Source organism: Ochotona princeps, chromosome X (genome assembly GCF_030435755.1).
Source record: "Ochotona princeps isolate mOchPri1 chromosome X, mOchPri1.hap1, whole genome shotgun sequence".
In the NCBI taxonomy this organism is placed as follows: domain Eukaryota; kingdom Metazoa; phylum Chordata; class Mammalia; order Lagomorpha; family Ochotonidae; genus Ochotona; species Ochotona princeps.
Window position 1 is genome coordinate 88,937,642 of NC_080865.1, and position 15,107 is coordinate 88,952,748.

Here is a 15,107-nt window from a genome sequence, read left to right on the forward strand (position 1 = left end):
ACTGTAGCCCATTCCTCCAGCAGCATGCAAGCTCACTGCTGGTAAACACATTCACTCTCTCCTGGGCCACCTTCTCTCGTTGGCCACTCTAGCAACCCACACCTATAGTCCTGGTAGTCATTTATATATCATCAGTTCCACAGTGAGTTCTCTTGCCTCCAATGTCTACTGGACCCCAGACCTACAGAGCCTCCTTCACCTGTTAGGATGGCTAGCAGGCACCTCAAAATTCCTCATATCCAGCGCTGACCTCACCATCTCTGCTCACCTCTCTACAAAATGAACATCACACTCCTCCTTCCCTCTTTCAAAAGACAAAAATCTATACCTCTATGAGCGTTCTCTAGCTCAGTGAATGGCATTAAGATCCATTCACTGCTCAAGACAGCAAACTGGCACAGTCCTCAACTCTGTCCCTTACTTCACCCTCAAATCCACATCCGAAGTATCAGAGTCTTGTCAATCCCATCTTCTACATAACTCTTCAACATTTTCATATCCTTTTAGTTCTACTACCACTCCTTGAGTCAAGGCCACCAGCAACCCATTCACAGAACACTTTAAATAGCCTCCAAACTTATCTTCTGTACGTCTGCTTTTGTGTCTTGTCCACCCAAGAGAGCACCATCTGGCCACAAGCTTTTCTTTAAAGACAGATACGAATCATCACATCGCTTCCCTGCTGAAAAGCCTCTATTGCAACTTCCCCTTCCAACCACACTGGAGTAAATTGTATCAGACTTTTCTCCTGCTGTTAAACAAACTTAGAAAACTGAAAAAAAAAAATAGAATATGGACCGGCTGTTATAAGACATAAGAAAACAAGCAGAGTAGGACTGGAAGAAGAAAATTTCAGAAGAGCATAGAGTTCTCCCTGAGTTAAGAAAAACTATGTTGGAATTTGAGAGACTGAGGTGGCTGGCTTTCACAAAGCAGAGCATCTGGAAAAGAGGGGAGAGACACAAAGAATTCTGGATCAACGAAATAGTTCTTTGTAGACAAATGTGCTCCAGATATCTGCCCAGGGATTCTCTTAGTTGAATTGCAGACTACTAAACTACAGCTACATAAAATGAAACCTCACAAAACCAGGCCAAAAAAAAAAAAAAAAAAAAACTAACAAGAAAGCATAAGCCAAAAGCCCCAACGCACTCATGAGTATGAAAGATATACAAATTCCCATTACGCTGTGTGAAAAACAAAACTGGTGAAAATCTAGGGCATCCTTACAGGCCTCAAGAGGAGACATATCTTAGCACCAGGGATAAACTAGTCCTAGAATCAATTAGCTCAGCCCTAATGAACCTTAGAAATAAGCCTGAAGGGGCTCAAGCTGATGTGCAACTGACCTAACTGCCTTCCCGAACACAACTCAAGACTCCTGAAGGGAACACAAAATCTACAATACTCAACAGTGAAACATGTACAATGTTTAGCATTCAAAAAAAAATAACAATTACTGGACATTTAAGGAAGCAAGCGAAGTGTGTTGTTTGCATAGACAGGGGGAAAATATCAGTCAATAAAAACGGAGCTAGAAATGACAGAGATGAATTAGCAAATAAAATATTCAAAAGCAGCTCTTATTGGCTGGCACTGAGCCTCTGCCTGTGGCGCTGGCATCCCATATGGGCTCATGCTTAGGTGCCGGCTCCTCCATTCTATCCAGCTCTCTACTTTATGGCTTGAAAAAGCAGTGAGGGATGCTCAGGTGCTTGGGCCTGAACCCATGTGACAGACCCATATGAAGTTCCTGGCTCCTGGCATTGAATCAACTCATCTGCGATCTCTGACCATTTTGAGAATGAACCAAAGAATGGAATCTCTGTTTCTCTTTCTGAGTAACTCTGTCTTTCACATAAAGATTTTGAAAACCAAGCTTTTATACATAGGGTCAAGGATTTAAAGAAAAACGTAAGTATAAAGAGGAAAGTCATTTTCTATATATAGAACAAATAGATTTTTACGGGTGAAAAGTAGAATGAAGTTTTAAAAATCACTAGCTAAGCATGACATCAAGTTTGATTAATTGCACTGAAAACCACTGATGTGGGGGAAAATGATTAAAACAACTAGAAAAGAAATGCATTATATATAGGGGAACATTTAAAGTATTAAAGATCTGGGGCTAACACTGGGGCATAGCAAGTTAAGCTTCCACCTGCAGTGCTGGAATTCCATATGGGCACTGGTTTGAGTCCAGTGTTTCCACTTTCAATCCAACTTCCTGCTAAAGTGCCTGGGAAAGCAACAAAAGATAGCCCAAGTTCTTGGGCCCCTGTACTTACATGGGAGGCTTGGAGAATCTCCTGGCTCCCAGGTTCAGACCAGCCCAGCTCTGGACAGTATGACTATTTAGGTAGTGAGCCAGCATATGAAAGATCTCCCTTCCTCTCTCTCTCTATCTCTATCTGTACCTCTCTTTCTATAACTCTGCCTTTCAAATAAAACTAGAGTGATCTTTTTGGAAAAAGAAAAAAGAAAAAAAAGAAAAAACACAAGAAGCCATAGCTGACAAAGCTGAAACAAAAATAGACAAATTCTTAATCAGAGAGTTCAACAATTCTCTTTTGATAAACTGATATAACATGGAAAACAATCAGGGATACAGAAGATTCAACATCATCAATCAATCTGGCCTAGCTGACATGAACACAGCACTACACACAACATCTACAGAATACACATTCTTTCCAAGTGCACGTGAAACACATTCTCCAAGGTAGGACATGTGCTGGGCCTTACAATTAAGTCTTTCTACATCTAAAAGGGCCAAAATCCTTCAAGAGTATATTCTTGGGCCTCAACAGATTTAATTTAGAAATCACTGACAAAATGATGTCTGGAAAATCCCTAAATATTTGGAAATGAATATGAAATACTTGTAAATAATCTACAGGCCAAAGCATAAATAAAAAATGGAAATTACAAAGTATTTCAAAACAAAATACATAAAAATTTGTGGGATGCCACTAAAGCAGTACTTAGGGGGATTTTATAGCACTTAATACTTACACTGGAGAATAAAAATGATCTCAGATTAATTAGCTCTGCTTCAAATTTCAGAAACTTAAAAAAAAACCAGAAAAGCAGCTCAAAGTAAGCAGAAGAAAAGGAACATTAAAGGTAAAGGTATAAAGCAATTAACTAGCAAATATGCAAATAGAAGAAATCAATGAAACCAGAACTGGTGCTTTACAAAATCAATTAAATTGATAAACTTCTAACTAGATGATACCAATTACATGGATTGCATACATTTGTCACTACATGTTGAGTTGTGTGCTTATTCATTGTCTGTAACTCATATCTCCCAAAGGACAAAAGATTTGGACTGACATTTCATAAAAGAATGCATACAAATAGCCATATGCACATGATAAGACTTTCAACATCAAAAGTTATCAATGAGATGAAAATCAAAACTTCCATGAAATACTAGCACACATACATTGCTGGTAAGAGTACAATGCAGCAGAACCATTCTGAAAATTAAGCTGCTAAATTTCTCATGAAATTAAACATAAACCAATTGTTTGGGACAGCAATTCCACTCATAGATATTTATCCAAGAGAAATGAAAACCTATGCCCACAACAAGCCTTATACAAAAATGTCTGTAACAGCTTTATTTATAAAAACCACAAACTAGAGACAATCCATGTCTTCAACAGTGGGTGAATTGATAAACGAATTGTGGTGTATGAATCAATGGTATAGTAACACAATGGTATATCAACATAGATGAGAATTTATATCAATATATACCATGTACAAGGAACAAACTACTGATCCATGTTACGACGTGGAGGACCTCAGAACCATTATATTAATCAGAACACAGAGGCTGAGTACCATAGAATTCCACCCGTGTGTAACATAAAATAAGTAAAATTAATCTATAATGATAGAAAGCAAGACAATATTGTTCAAAGGTGAAGCTTGGAAGTGAGAATCACTGCAAAGTTCTTCAAGCTCAGAACTCAGGAAAGCCAAGTTTTCACAGTTCCTGTATGTTTGAATCATTTGAATCATCCGAAATCAGTTGCCAATAACATTCTGGTAGTTCAAAGTCATGTAAATATAATTCTATCAGAGAAACATTGTTCTGGCAACCCATTTGCTGCACACTGCTCTCAGGGAACCAGTTTCCGATCATGAGTTCCATGAATGATCCAATACCTGTGAACCCCAGAATTTCTCTTGACATCTGTTCAGCCCCAGGCGTATGGGAGTGAAGGTGGTGGCAAGGGGCATAAAGACTCCCCCTTGATTGGGAAACACGTGGACTGAGTTCTGTGTTCACATGGGATCCGTTCTGGCCTAAGAACAGCTTACCCTGAGAATTTCACTGGCCCTGACAAGACCTAGACATCAAGGAGAGACCTTCCTAGATTCTAAGGAAAGCACAGGAAAGTGCAAAACGATGCTCTGACAGATTGGAAAGAGCCCAATCTGCCCAAATCTAAGTGCTCATGGTTATATGGGTCTACATGTTGATCACAACTCATTGAATTGCACACTCATAATGGGTGCATTTTCCAAAACATAAATTACACCAACAATTTTCAAAGCCTCTATGTTGGATTCTCAAGGGCAATCCAGAAGAAAAAGTCAGGCTGTCTTCGGCCTAGACACTCTGGGAAATCTTCATCCATTGGTTCTTGGATGCCTACAGACTCATATCCAGGATGTTCTTCCAGCTCAGCCCTGACTCACTTCTTATGCCTCAGCTCCTGATACTCCCGTTCTCTCTGCATGCTCTAGACATTGTTAACTCAGACCCGATCCATAAAGTGTCTACACTCCTTTGTAATCTTACACTTCTACACGCTATGAAGTTTTCCCCCACTTGAACCTGCACCTTTTCCATGGTTGTTCAAAGTCCATCTACAATGTCACTTTTTCTGTGCAGTCTATCCCAATCACAATATTGCCAGGATTACTGGAAGGACAATGATCCCTTGGTGACCTTATAAGAACACACATTGTTGTAATTAAAGATTTATTTATTTTACTTGAAAGAATGAGAGAGAGAGAGATCTTTTACCCATTAATTAACTTCCTCAAATGGCCACTACAGACAGAGCTGAGCTTGTCTGAGTTGAGAGCTAGGAGCTTCTTCCAGGTCTTCCATGTGGGTGGAAGTATCCAAGAACTTAAGCAAATCTCTGCCACTTTCCTAAGTTGTCAGCAGAGAGCTGGATCATAAGTGAAGCAGCCAGGATATGAACCAGGGCCCATAAAGAATACTGGCACCACAGGCAGAGGATTAGTTCACTGCTACACCATTGCACCAACCCCAAGAACACACTTCTTATTGCCATAATACTGGTCAAAAGTGGGTACTAGTCAAAAGTTGAGACTTTTGAGTACAGACATTGGAACTGATGTAGCAACCTGTACATAACGAATAATTAGCGTCCATAATTACTAAAGGTTTTAACCATGTACATAAAGTCCATCAATAGATGCATCATAGCCTGGCAGTAAAACTGATTTAAAGTGTGTTATGCAGGCCTAGCATGGTAGCCTAATGGCTAAATTCCTCTCCTTGCAAATGCCGGGATCCCGTATGGGCACCAGTTCTAATCCTGGCGGCCCTGCTTCCCATCCAGTTCCCTGCTTGTGGCCTGGGAGAGCAATCAAGGATGGCTCAAAGCCTGGGGAACTTGTACCTACGTGGGAGACCCGGAAGAGACTCTGGGTTCCTGGCTTTGGATCAGCTCAGCTCTAGCCATTGCGGCTGCTTAGGGAGTGAATCAAGGGATAAAAGATTTTCCTCTCTGTGTCTTCTCCTCTTTGTATATTTGACTTTCCAGTAAAAACAAATAAATCTTTTTTAAAAACAAAGTTGTTCTGCACTATTCACTGCAGAAAGTGACATGCTCTTAAACTACATTCTAGCCACCAACATTAATGGCCTAAATCAGATCATTGACCACACTCGTATCAACTTTCTGACGGTCTCAGGGAATACTCAGAATTCCTTTTGCACAGAAACCAAAGCATATAACCTTTCCCAATATGATCCTTAACAAATTATTTATACAACTGTTGATTTCTAGTGTCACATAATTTTCATCTAGCTGAAATGAAATATTCCATTGAAAGACAAAAAGAAAAAAAGAAATGGATGACTGATATCTGGGGATTTTTCTTCCATAGCAAATTATAAATTTCTCCAGGGCAGGAACCATACCCTATTCATTTCAGCACCTAACACAGAGCCTGGCAACATTTTAAGCTCTTTATACAAACCGTTGAATGAATGAATGAATGAGTCAGTGAGTTCTCCTTGGGTCTCCAATGAGAGGTTTCATTGGAGAGTGGTTTCACCACAAAGAGTGATCTACAGACAAATAAACAAAAAACTTTTTAAGAACTGGGATAGCCAAAGAGAACAAATATAGGTTGTAGAATCCATATAACACTGAAGATTGGTCAACTAACGTATTTCAGACAACACAGGACCAGCACTTGTAAAATCAGCATCTGAGCTCCTTCTGCAGTCAGCATCAGGTGTTACATCATCGTGACATCACCGCTGACCTTTACCAGGCACATTGTATGTATCAGGCTTTGGAAGGAACACCTCCGTACATAGCAATGATTTCTTCTGCACAGTGACCCTGCGAGGAAAGTGTTTGGATATTGAACCATAGAAAACTGGCAATGTTCACTCTTTTCTGACATGCAGAGGGATTGTTTGCCAATCTTTTAAGATTCATTTGTTTTTGTATTAAAAGTAGATTTTTATAAAGAAGGACAATACAGAGGGAGAATGTCTTCCATTCAATGGCTCACTCCCCAAATGGCCACAAAGGCCAGAGCTGAGCCTATCAGAAACCAGGAGCCTGGAGCTTCTTCCAGGTCTCCCACACGGGTGCAGGGTCCCAAGGTTTTGGGCCACCCTTGACTGCTTTCCCAGGCCACAAGCAGGGTGCTGGATAGGTAGTGGAGCAACCGGGACACGAACTGGTGCACATATGAGATCCCAATGCATGCAAGGTGAGGACCTAGCCACTGATCTGTAGCACCAGGCCCTGCATCCCTTTTTAAAGCTGAGGAAACTGAATTTCAAAAAGCTGAGTCTCATGCCTAGATTTGAATGTGCACGTAAGTGTCTCCCGAGACCCTTTAGCTAGTGCCCCTCCCCCAATGTCGGCTTCCATCAACTGTGAAATTCCTGCTATAAACCACTCCACAGAGGCTAAGAGGTCAGACAGGGGCAGGCCTGGTTAGGGTTTCAAATGCTGTTTTGGCAGCCGTTGATGGGGAGTTGGATGAACTGGCTTGGTCTGCAAATGTTAGTCTTTTTGTGGTCTTGCCCCATCTCCCTAACCAACCACATACACATACACACAGAGAAAGAGAGAGAAGAAGAGTCATGCTGCTGACTCACACCCCACACCACAGTTGCCTTGTCCTTGCTCACGTAGCCTCAGTGGCTTGCAAGTCCTGCTCTGTCCTCAGTGTGTCCTCACTTGGCACCCACAGGAGCGGCTGCCTTCTCTGTGCTTGCTCCATGCACTCTCTTGGAGATGGCTGGATTGTGTGCTCTTGCCCCGGGAATATGACAACCACCAGAGGTTGGCAGAGGCACACATCTGAAGTCAAAGTTGACCCATCTGAAAAGGGTCTTTGAGCCTTAGATATAGCCAACAGCAGCTGAGGCCGACCCCAGCCACACAAATAGTCCACTTGGTCTGCTGACCAGGCCCTGGGAGCCACTTGCCGGGGACAGTAGATCTAACAGTGTTGGAGGTAGGTTGCAGGGACTCACACAGGGGAGCCCCTCAGTGACCCACAGTTCGTAGCGTGAAGGTAGTAACAGAGCATTGGTTGGACTGGGGCTGAGCAGGGAGTGGAAGCAAGGAAGAAACAGGTGGTGTGAGCCTTAGACGTCAGCTGAGCCTGAGAAGTGCAGCTGAGAAGTGGAAGGAGAGGCTGGGAGCTAAGACAGATGCTGAATGACGCTCTAACTTGAGGTGGGTATCAGGGGAAGCAAAACAGTAGGGCTGGGTGGGAGCTGTTTCTGCTGCTACAAGGCCTGGGCCATAAGAAGAGAAAGGAACCTGAAGGACTTTCCCCAAGACCCCTAGGAGCCGCTGGCTTTTCCCAAAGGCCTAAAAGCCCCCAGGATCTTAAGGAAAGAGGGCTCAATGGCTTGCTTTCCTTTTTTCTCTCACATGACAGGGAGCAACCTGAGGTGCCACAAAACCCTGGGAAGGAAACTGTAAGACCTGGGTGCTGGTCCTACCCCTACCTCCTGCAGCCTCTAATTCCTGCTCCACACTCGGCCACATGTCTTCCATCTATGCAGGAGGTGAGGCAGAATGGAGAGTGGAGAGGTGATTGGTTAAACCCAAGTCAGTCTTTAAAATTCTGATTGGCATGTTCTCTTTAAACAAGGTCTATTATAGCATCTCAACATTTAGGGCATATGAAAGGGGAACTATTAACCTGCTGGCACTTGCGAGAGGCAAAATGGGTGTGGGACAGACCTGGCTAGGCCATGGCACCTGCTGGGTCACATGAGAGCTGGCTCTGGAGATAGGCCAGGCTGGACGAGGCTGCAGCATGTGCTGGCAATGCAGAGACTGAGCAGGAGTTGGGAAAGCACCATCTCAGACTAGGCCGCAGCACCCATTGGCATGTGCAAGATCTGGGGCTATGGGAGACCTGGGAGGGGAACTCTGAGGACCTGCTGGTCACGGCTTCCACTGATGAACAGGAAATTCAGGACTGGGGGTGGGCAGATCCAGACAGGGCTGGAGCAACTGTCAGCCAGTGTGTAGGCTGGGTCTTGGGGCAGGCCTTCTCAACCTTAGTGCAACAGAACAGAAGACATCTCAGAACTATCAAGGCTACTCAGGTGGCACCCTCAGAGCATTCTTCCCCACATCAAGGGTCTCCAGAACATCAGAGGGCAACTGTCCCCAGTCTCTGGGCACTGGTGTGATTTGCTGGCTTTGAGTGGCCACTTCCACCCATATGGACACAGAAGAAAAAGGAAAAAACCTGAAACATTTGTCTTGCCCACCTTCCTCCATGCCTCAACCCTCCCCACCACAGTTGGGGGCATGCATTGCTCTCAACTCTGTGAACAATATCAAAACTACAATAAAATTGGGGGGAGGGGAGGGAAGGAATTGTTTTCAATTCTCTCCTCCCTTGCCCTGCCCTCCTCTCTCTCTACTCCAGAGCCTCCATGGCAGCCTAGAGACCTCTGGGCTCGAGGCAGTGGTACCCACTGAGCATGCATCAGCATTGCCCCATTGGTTGTTGGGCCTACTCTTCCAGTTTCCAGCACAGCCAAATGCGATGGCCCTGAGAATCTGCCCCCAGGTGAAGCTGGTGCTGCTGGTGCAGAGACCCATTGGGTTGCATCCTACCTAATGGCCTCTTATACAATCCATGCCCAGTCATTCCATATTGACACTCAATCTACCTCCAACAGCTCTTCTCTGGGGTTAGAGCATGAGATAGCACTTTGGCCTTATGCCTGGTCTACAAGAGGCAGTCACTCAAACAGAACTTCGAGACTATTCATTCGAAATGCCCTCCTTATCAGCCTTACCAGTAGTAAAACTACTGGCCAAGCAACTCACAGAGGTAAAGATTCATGCTAAGGAGCTTCCAGTCTGGCAGGACCCGTCCACCTCCACAGCAGGAAATACCACCCCCCACTGATTTCCCCATTAGAGGTTATTTCATGCTGAGTAGTAGCCTTTCCAGACATTCTTGGTTGTTGTTTCCCCCCACCTCTTTGGTCCAGGCTACACCCCCTGGGAAGCGGGTAACTGTTGAGTTCACAATATCTTGGCGCTCCCCAGATGGTTTCCCCATATGTAGGAAGCATAGCCTTGTGCCTCCATCAGTTCTTTCAGGGCAAAGCACTTACTTCTCTCATGCTTCCCAAGCACCCTCCACAGCTCCCAGCCCAGCACCTGGCACATAGTGCGCACTCTAGAACACTACTTTGTGGAATAAGATAGATGTGAGCCCTAACTTGACCCAGCCCTTGTAGGACCCCAGAAATCACCATCCCCATCACGATCAAGGTTGCTTATTAGGGAATGTGGGGCGGGCAGGCCTCCAGTGACATCCACCTGGGATGGCTGCTGGTGTGTTGGGGGACGGGGGAGGGTTTGGAAATTGGGCCCAGGGAATGCTAGGGGCCTCCCACTCCCCACATCCTCCTTTTCAGCCTCACCACTTTCTTAAATAACTTGGCACTGACCTTGGTGACAGACTTGATCATTTCCCTTCCCTTCATGATTGTGCTAAGTGACTGCCAAGGGCCTGTTCCTGGACAGTCAGCACATTCCTCAGGACTGCGCGCAGGAGCCCATCTGCTCCCAGAGCACTTCCTTTCCTTTATTGTGCTATTTTGGCTTCCATTTCCCATTTGGACAGGAGCATCTTCCAGCAGGCAGAGAAGGGGAGCGGGGAGGGGGGGAGAGAAGCCTCCCAGGCTTCCTTCATTTCCCATTCATCGCCCTGGTTTCGCCAGAAAAAAAATCAACAAACATCACACTGCATGTCAGGCACTCTTTGTAGCTCTCCACTGGAGTCCATGCAGCTGGTACTGGTAACACTCCCATGAGAAAGGGCCAGATATGAGCCCATTTTCCAAATGGAGAGACTGAAGCTGAGAGAGTTGAAGTGCTTGCCCAAAGTCACACAATACATGGTAGAATTTGGGGCTTGAACCCAGACATGTCTGGGTTTGGAGACTGAATTCTGACCCATTAGCTCAGCCATCTCCCTGAACCTTCAGTCTTGAGGTGTTAGATCTGGTCCCAATGGTATCTGAGGCCACAGCCCCTTTTCTCTTTCCACTCTGTCACAGCAGAACCAAGAGCCACTTCCATTCAAAACACAATTCCTGAGGCCAACACCATGGCTAAGCCTCTGCCTGTGGCACTGGCTGCTCTGCTGCTGGCTGCTGATCCAGCTGCCTGCTAATGTGCTTGGGAAAAAACAGCAGAAGATGGCCCAAATGCTTGGGCTCCTGTTCCCATATAGGAGACCCAGAAGAAGGTCTTTACTTCTGGCTTCTGAGTGGCTCAGCTCCAGCCATTGCCTCTATTTGAGGAGTAAACCAGCAGATTGAAGACCTCTCTCTCTGTCTTTCCTTCTCTCTCTGTAATTCTGCTTTCTAAGTAAAAATAGAATAAAACTTATTTTTAATGCACTCCCATATGGGATATCAACATACCAATCAATGGCTTAGATAGATGGAGACAAAACAAACAAAACAAAACAGAATTCTTTGCCAGATTTCTCTATTGCTTGCCTCTGACCCACCTTCTGTATATGATATTTAAACCCACAGATCTTAGGCCAACACACCGAGGAGTCTGTCTTTGGGTTGATTGCAAATGGGGTGAGATGACAATGCCAAGCAGCTGCCAGGCAGCTATCTAGCACTCCCTGTGTGTTCTGCTCTTCCCCTGGTAGACTGTAGGGAGGGACTGAGGAGGTGCTAAGCTCACAGTTCATCAGAGCCCCAGCGCTTGCACATTCTACTGCTACATTGGGTGTTAACCAGACAGGAGGCCCTCAGTGGGCATTTAGCATCTGTCTAAACACTCATTTGATATGTGCAATGGTGATGAAACTGGCATATTATTCTCCCTGTCTCCCATTTCACAGATGAAGAGGCTGAGGCACAGAAAAGTCAAGTAACTTGCCAACGTCTCAAAGCCTGGAAGTAGCAAGTCTGGGTTGTGAATTCAACTGTTGGCTTAGACTGTTGGCTTCTCAGTATATGGCTTTAAGTACCACCTTATGCTAGGTCCTTGGTGTACCCCAGGGCAATTGAGGTTCCAGATTACCCTAACCCTCTCCACGTCTCTTTCTCCTTATTTCCCTGTGATCTCAGAGAGACTTAGGTCTAATAACTCTTAGTGGCTGTGGAAATTCTCATTATAACCCCCAGCAGTATGACCTCTGTTCCTCTCTTTGCCACAGTTTCCTGATCTGCAACGTGGAGACAATGAGTGATGAACTCAGAGGGTGGTCGTGAACATTTGGATAGAGCAGGGTAGATTTATCTATCACTGCTACCACCACCTGCTGTTGCATCTTCTTCCAGGCCAACGCTAGCATCCTGCAGGGGAAACGGTGCTTCACGCCCTGTCACTTATCAGTCTTGCCCTCCATGTCAGTCTCTTCCTGTCCCAGCTGAAAGGCAGTCTTCAGTGGCAGATTCTCCAGGCTTTTCCAAACTCGGTGATTACAATTCCTCCCAGGAGAACCGAGAAAGCCATTTTCCCAGCATCTGAAGCAAGAATTCTATTGTCACTTGGTAACTCAAGCACAGCCAAGGTGACCCAGCCCAGCCCCTCTCTTCCCCACCCTTAGCAGAGGCAGAGAAGTCAACCAGACTGGAACATACCTTAGCAATGCCTCATGGCCAGAGTCCCCAGGGAACAATTCACAGCAAAGAGAGGCAACCATTGGAAATGCTTACGGGGAATCTGAGGATTTCTTGCCGAACTAGGAAGGAATGGTAGAGTGAGCCTCTCCCTCTTGCCTGCTTTACAATGAGTGTTTAAGTCCAGAGCAAGAAATAGAATTTATCCAGGAGATTTTCCCCATGGTTTCTAAGTGTCTGTGTGCTAGAATTCCAGTGCTGCTGAAGTGCTACTGATGTCTTGAGCCCTAAGCTCAGGGGTGGAGCACGGGGCTCCCTAATGAGCAGTCAGCCCTGGCAAAGGAAGGCTCCTTCACTTCTTCACCAGAGTGGAAAGTCAAAGAGAGGCAAGAGTGCCCACCGCTCCAGTCTTTGGAGTGTTGGCACTATTAAAAACACATTCTTGCCTAAGGAGAGTGATTTGTGTGGTGAAATCGATAAATTGCTATTGAATGCTGTCCAACCCCACTTGTTCAAACTAATTGAAGTTAGCCTTCAAATTAGCCAACCATCTGTATTGTAGGTTACTTGTAAAGAAATGAAGCTTTGTTGCTCTGAGTAATTCACAGTAACGCCAAGCAAACCAACAAATTACAGCCTCATAGAGGTCTTAGGAGCCTTGCCTTAATGAAAAGAAAAAAAAAATACATCCCCAGTGTCAGTCATTGGTCTGCAAATAGTCCTTCTAAAGAAATGATGAAGTTTGCTGCCTTCAAGTGTAGAAAGCAAGCATGGAGTTCATTTGTCCAATCTATTCATTTTCTTTATTAAGAGTAGAAGAAATAAGGTCAGGTAGGGCCCAAGCCTTCCCCATTTTACACTTATGGAATGTCTTCTAATGAGCTTTTACTGTAAAAGGGAACAATTGGAGAGCAGTCTTAGAAGTAGCAGGTGCAATCCATCTACTGATGGAATAAAAGATGGTTTTGGAATACTGTCACTTCCTTTCATTTTTTTTTTTCAAAGAAGACATTAGGGAGAAAAAAAGCTAACACAAGTCAAGTCCCTTGGTGCTTTGTCAAAACCCGGAATAAACATTAAAGGGAAAAAATCCGAAGGTCGAGAAAAGGAAATAAACAAGGAAAGTAAAACATGAATCATCCGTTACCACCTGATGGCTTCTTAAAAACAAAAATAAAACCATGGAAGGAAGTAGTGTCCATGCCACAGTTTGGCATTTTCATAGAGGACTGGGCACAGCCTCCGTGCCCTTTTCTTTCACAGAAGGAAGCAGACCCTGCCTTCAGTTTTGGACTGCCTTTTTCTCAAGGCCTTAGTCTGATGGGGCCCAGCCCGCCTCGGCACCAACTCCTTGCCTGGGGAACGTGCGTGAAGAAAGACAGGAGCACGCTTTATTGCATGTGTTTAACTGCACTTGCCTTGTTTTCCAAAGACTCCACAGTGGTTTATAGCAATTTAAAAAAAAAAGACAAAATTACAAGCAGAGAAACAGAATTAAATGAACTATCAACAGAAAAAAAAAAACTTTCTTAAAAGCACTTCTTTATTTTTATCAGAAAGACAGATTTACAGAGAGAAGGAAAGACAAAGATCTTCCACCAGCTGGTTTACTCTCTCAATGGCCAGAGCTGAGCTGAAGCGAAGACAGGAACCAGGAGCTTCATCAGGGTCTCCCAAGTGGTGGAGAGTCCCAAGGCTTTGGACCATCCTCAACCTCTTTCCTAGGCCACAAGCAGGGAGGTAGATGTGAAGTGGAGAAGCCAGGACACAAACTGGTGCCCCCGTAAGGGATCCTGGCATTTGTAAGACAAGGATTAGCCAATTGAGCCATTGTTCATGAGTGATGGTATTGGTGTGGAAGCACATTTTAAGCCAAGTGTTAAACAACTTTAAGGTCATGTAGGTCATTGTAGATCAATGGCAAGTTGTTAAAAGGAGGGAGAGTTGGGATCCCAACTAACTTGGGCTCCTAGAGGGCTTCCTGAGGGAGCTGAGTCTCTCTGGAAGGATGGAGTATGCCTCAGTCAGAAATGTCAGCTTTCTGCACCTGTTTGCTCACCGTAATCCCTGGCTCAGGAACGGCATAGTGTTCCACTACTTGGTGAGAGCATATCTACACACCGCTGAGGACACACCCTAGTAACTGGGTGTGTGATGAAAAGTACTCTCATTTTGCAAACCAAGCCACTTGCCCACGATGGCTTCTCACTTGAATCTGGCAAGGGTCAGCAGGCCCTTAGGACCCAGGTACACCAAGAAATGGAGAGCAGAGGCATGGGGCATGGGTGGGGAGGCTTCCCAGATGGAGCTGCCGAAGGAGACCAGGTAGCATTTGAAGGCTTGGCAGTGTTGGGGGGACAGTTAAGACTTAGATCCTCCTTGCTGCAGCCAAGGGACAGTTAGGAACTAAGGTTAAGCTCAGCTCAGGACTTGCTTGAAGCTGGCCAGATGGTGAAGGAATTTGGACCCTATTAGACAGGAAATGGGGAATCAGTGAAGGATTCTGAGCAAGTTGAGCAGGGGGAAGGATGTGACATGTTGCAAGGGATGTTTTCAAAGGCTGGTCCCTCTGCTGCTGTCTGCTGTGTGCAGGCTGAGATGGAAGGGTGTGGGGGAAGGCAGAGACTGACAAAGCAGCCACAGGGTTCCACAGAAGGAATGAATGACAGGAGCCTGAAATACAGCGATGGGGACAGAGAAGATGAGCGAGTCCCAATTC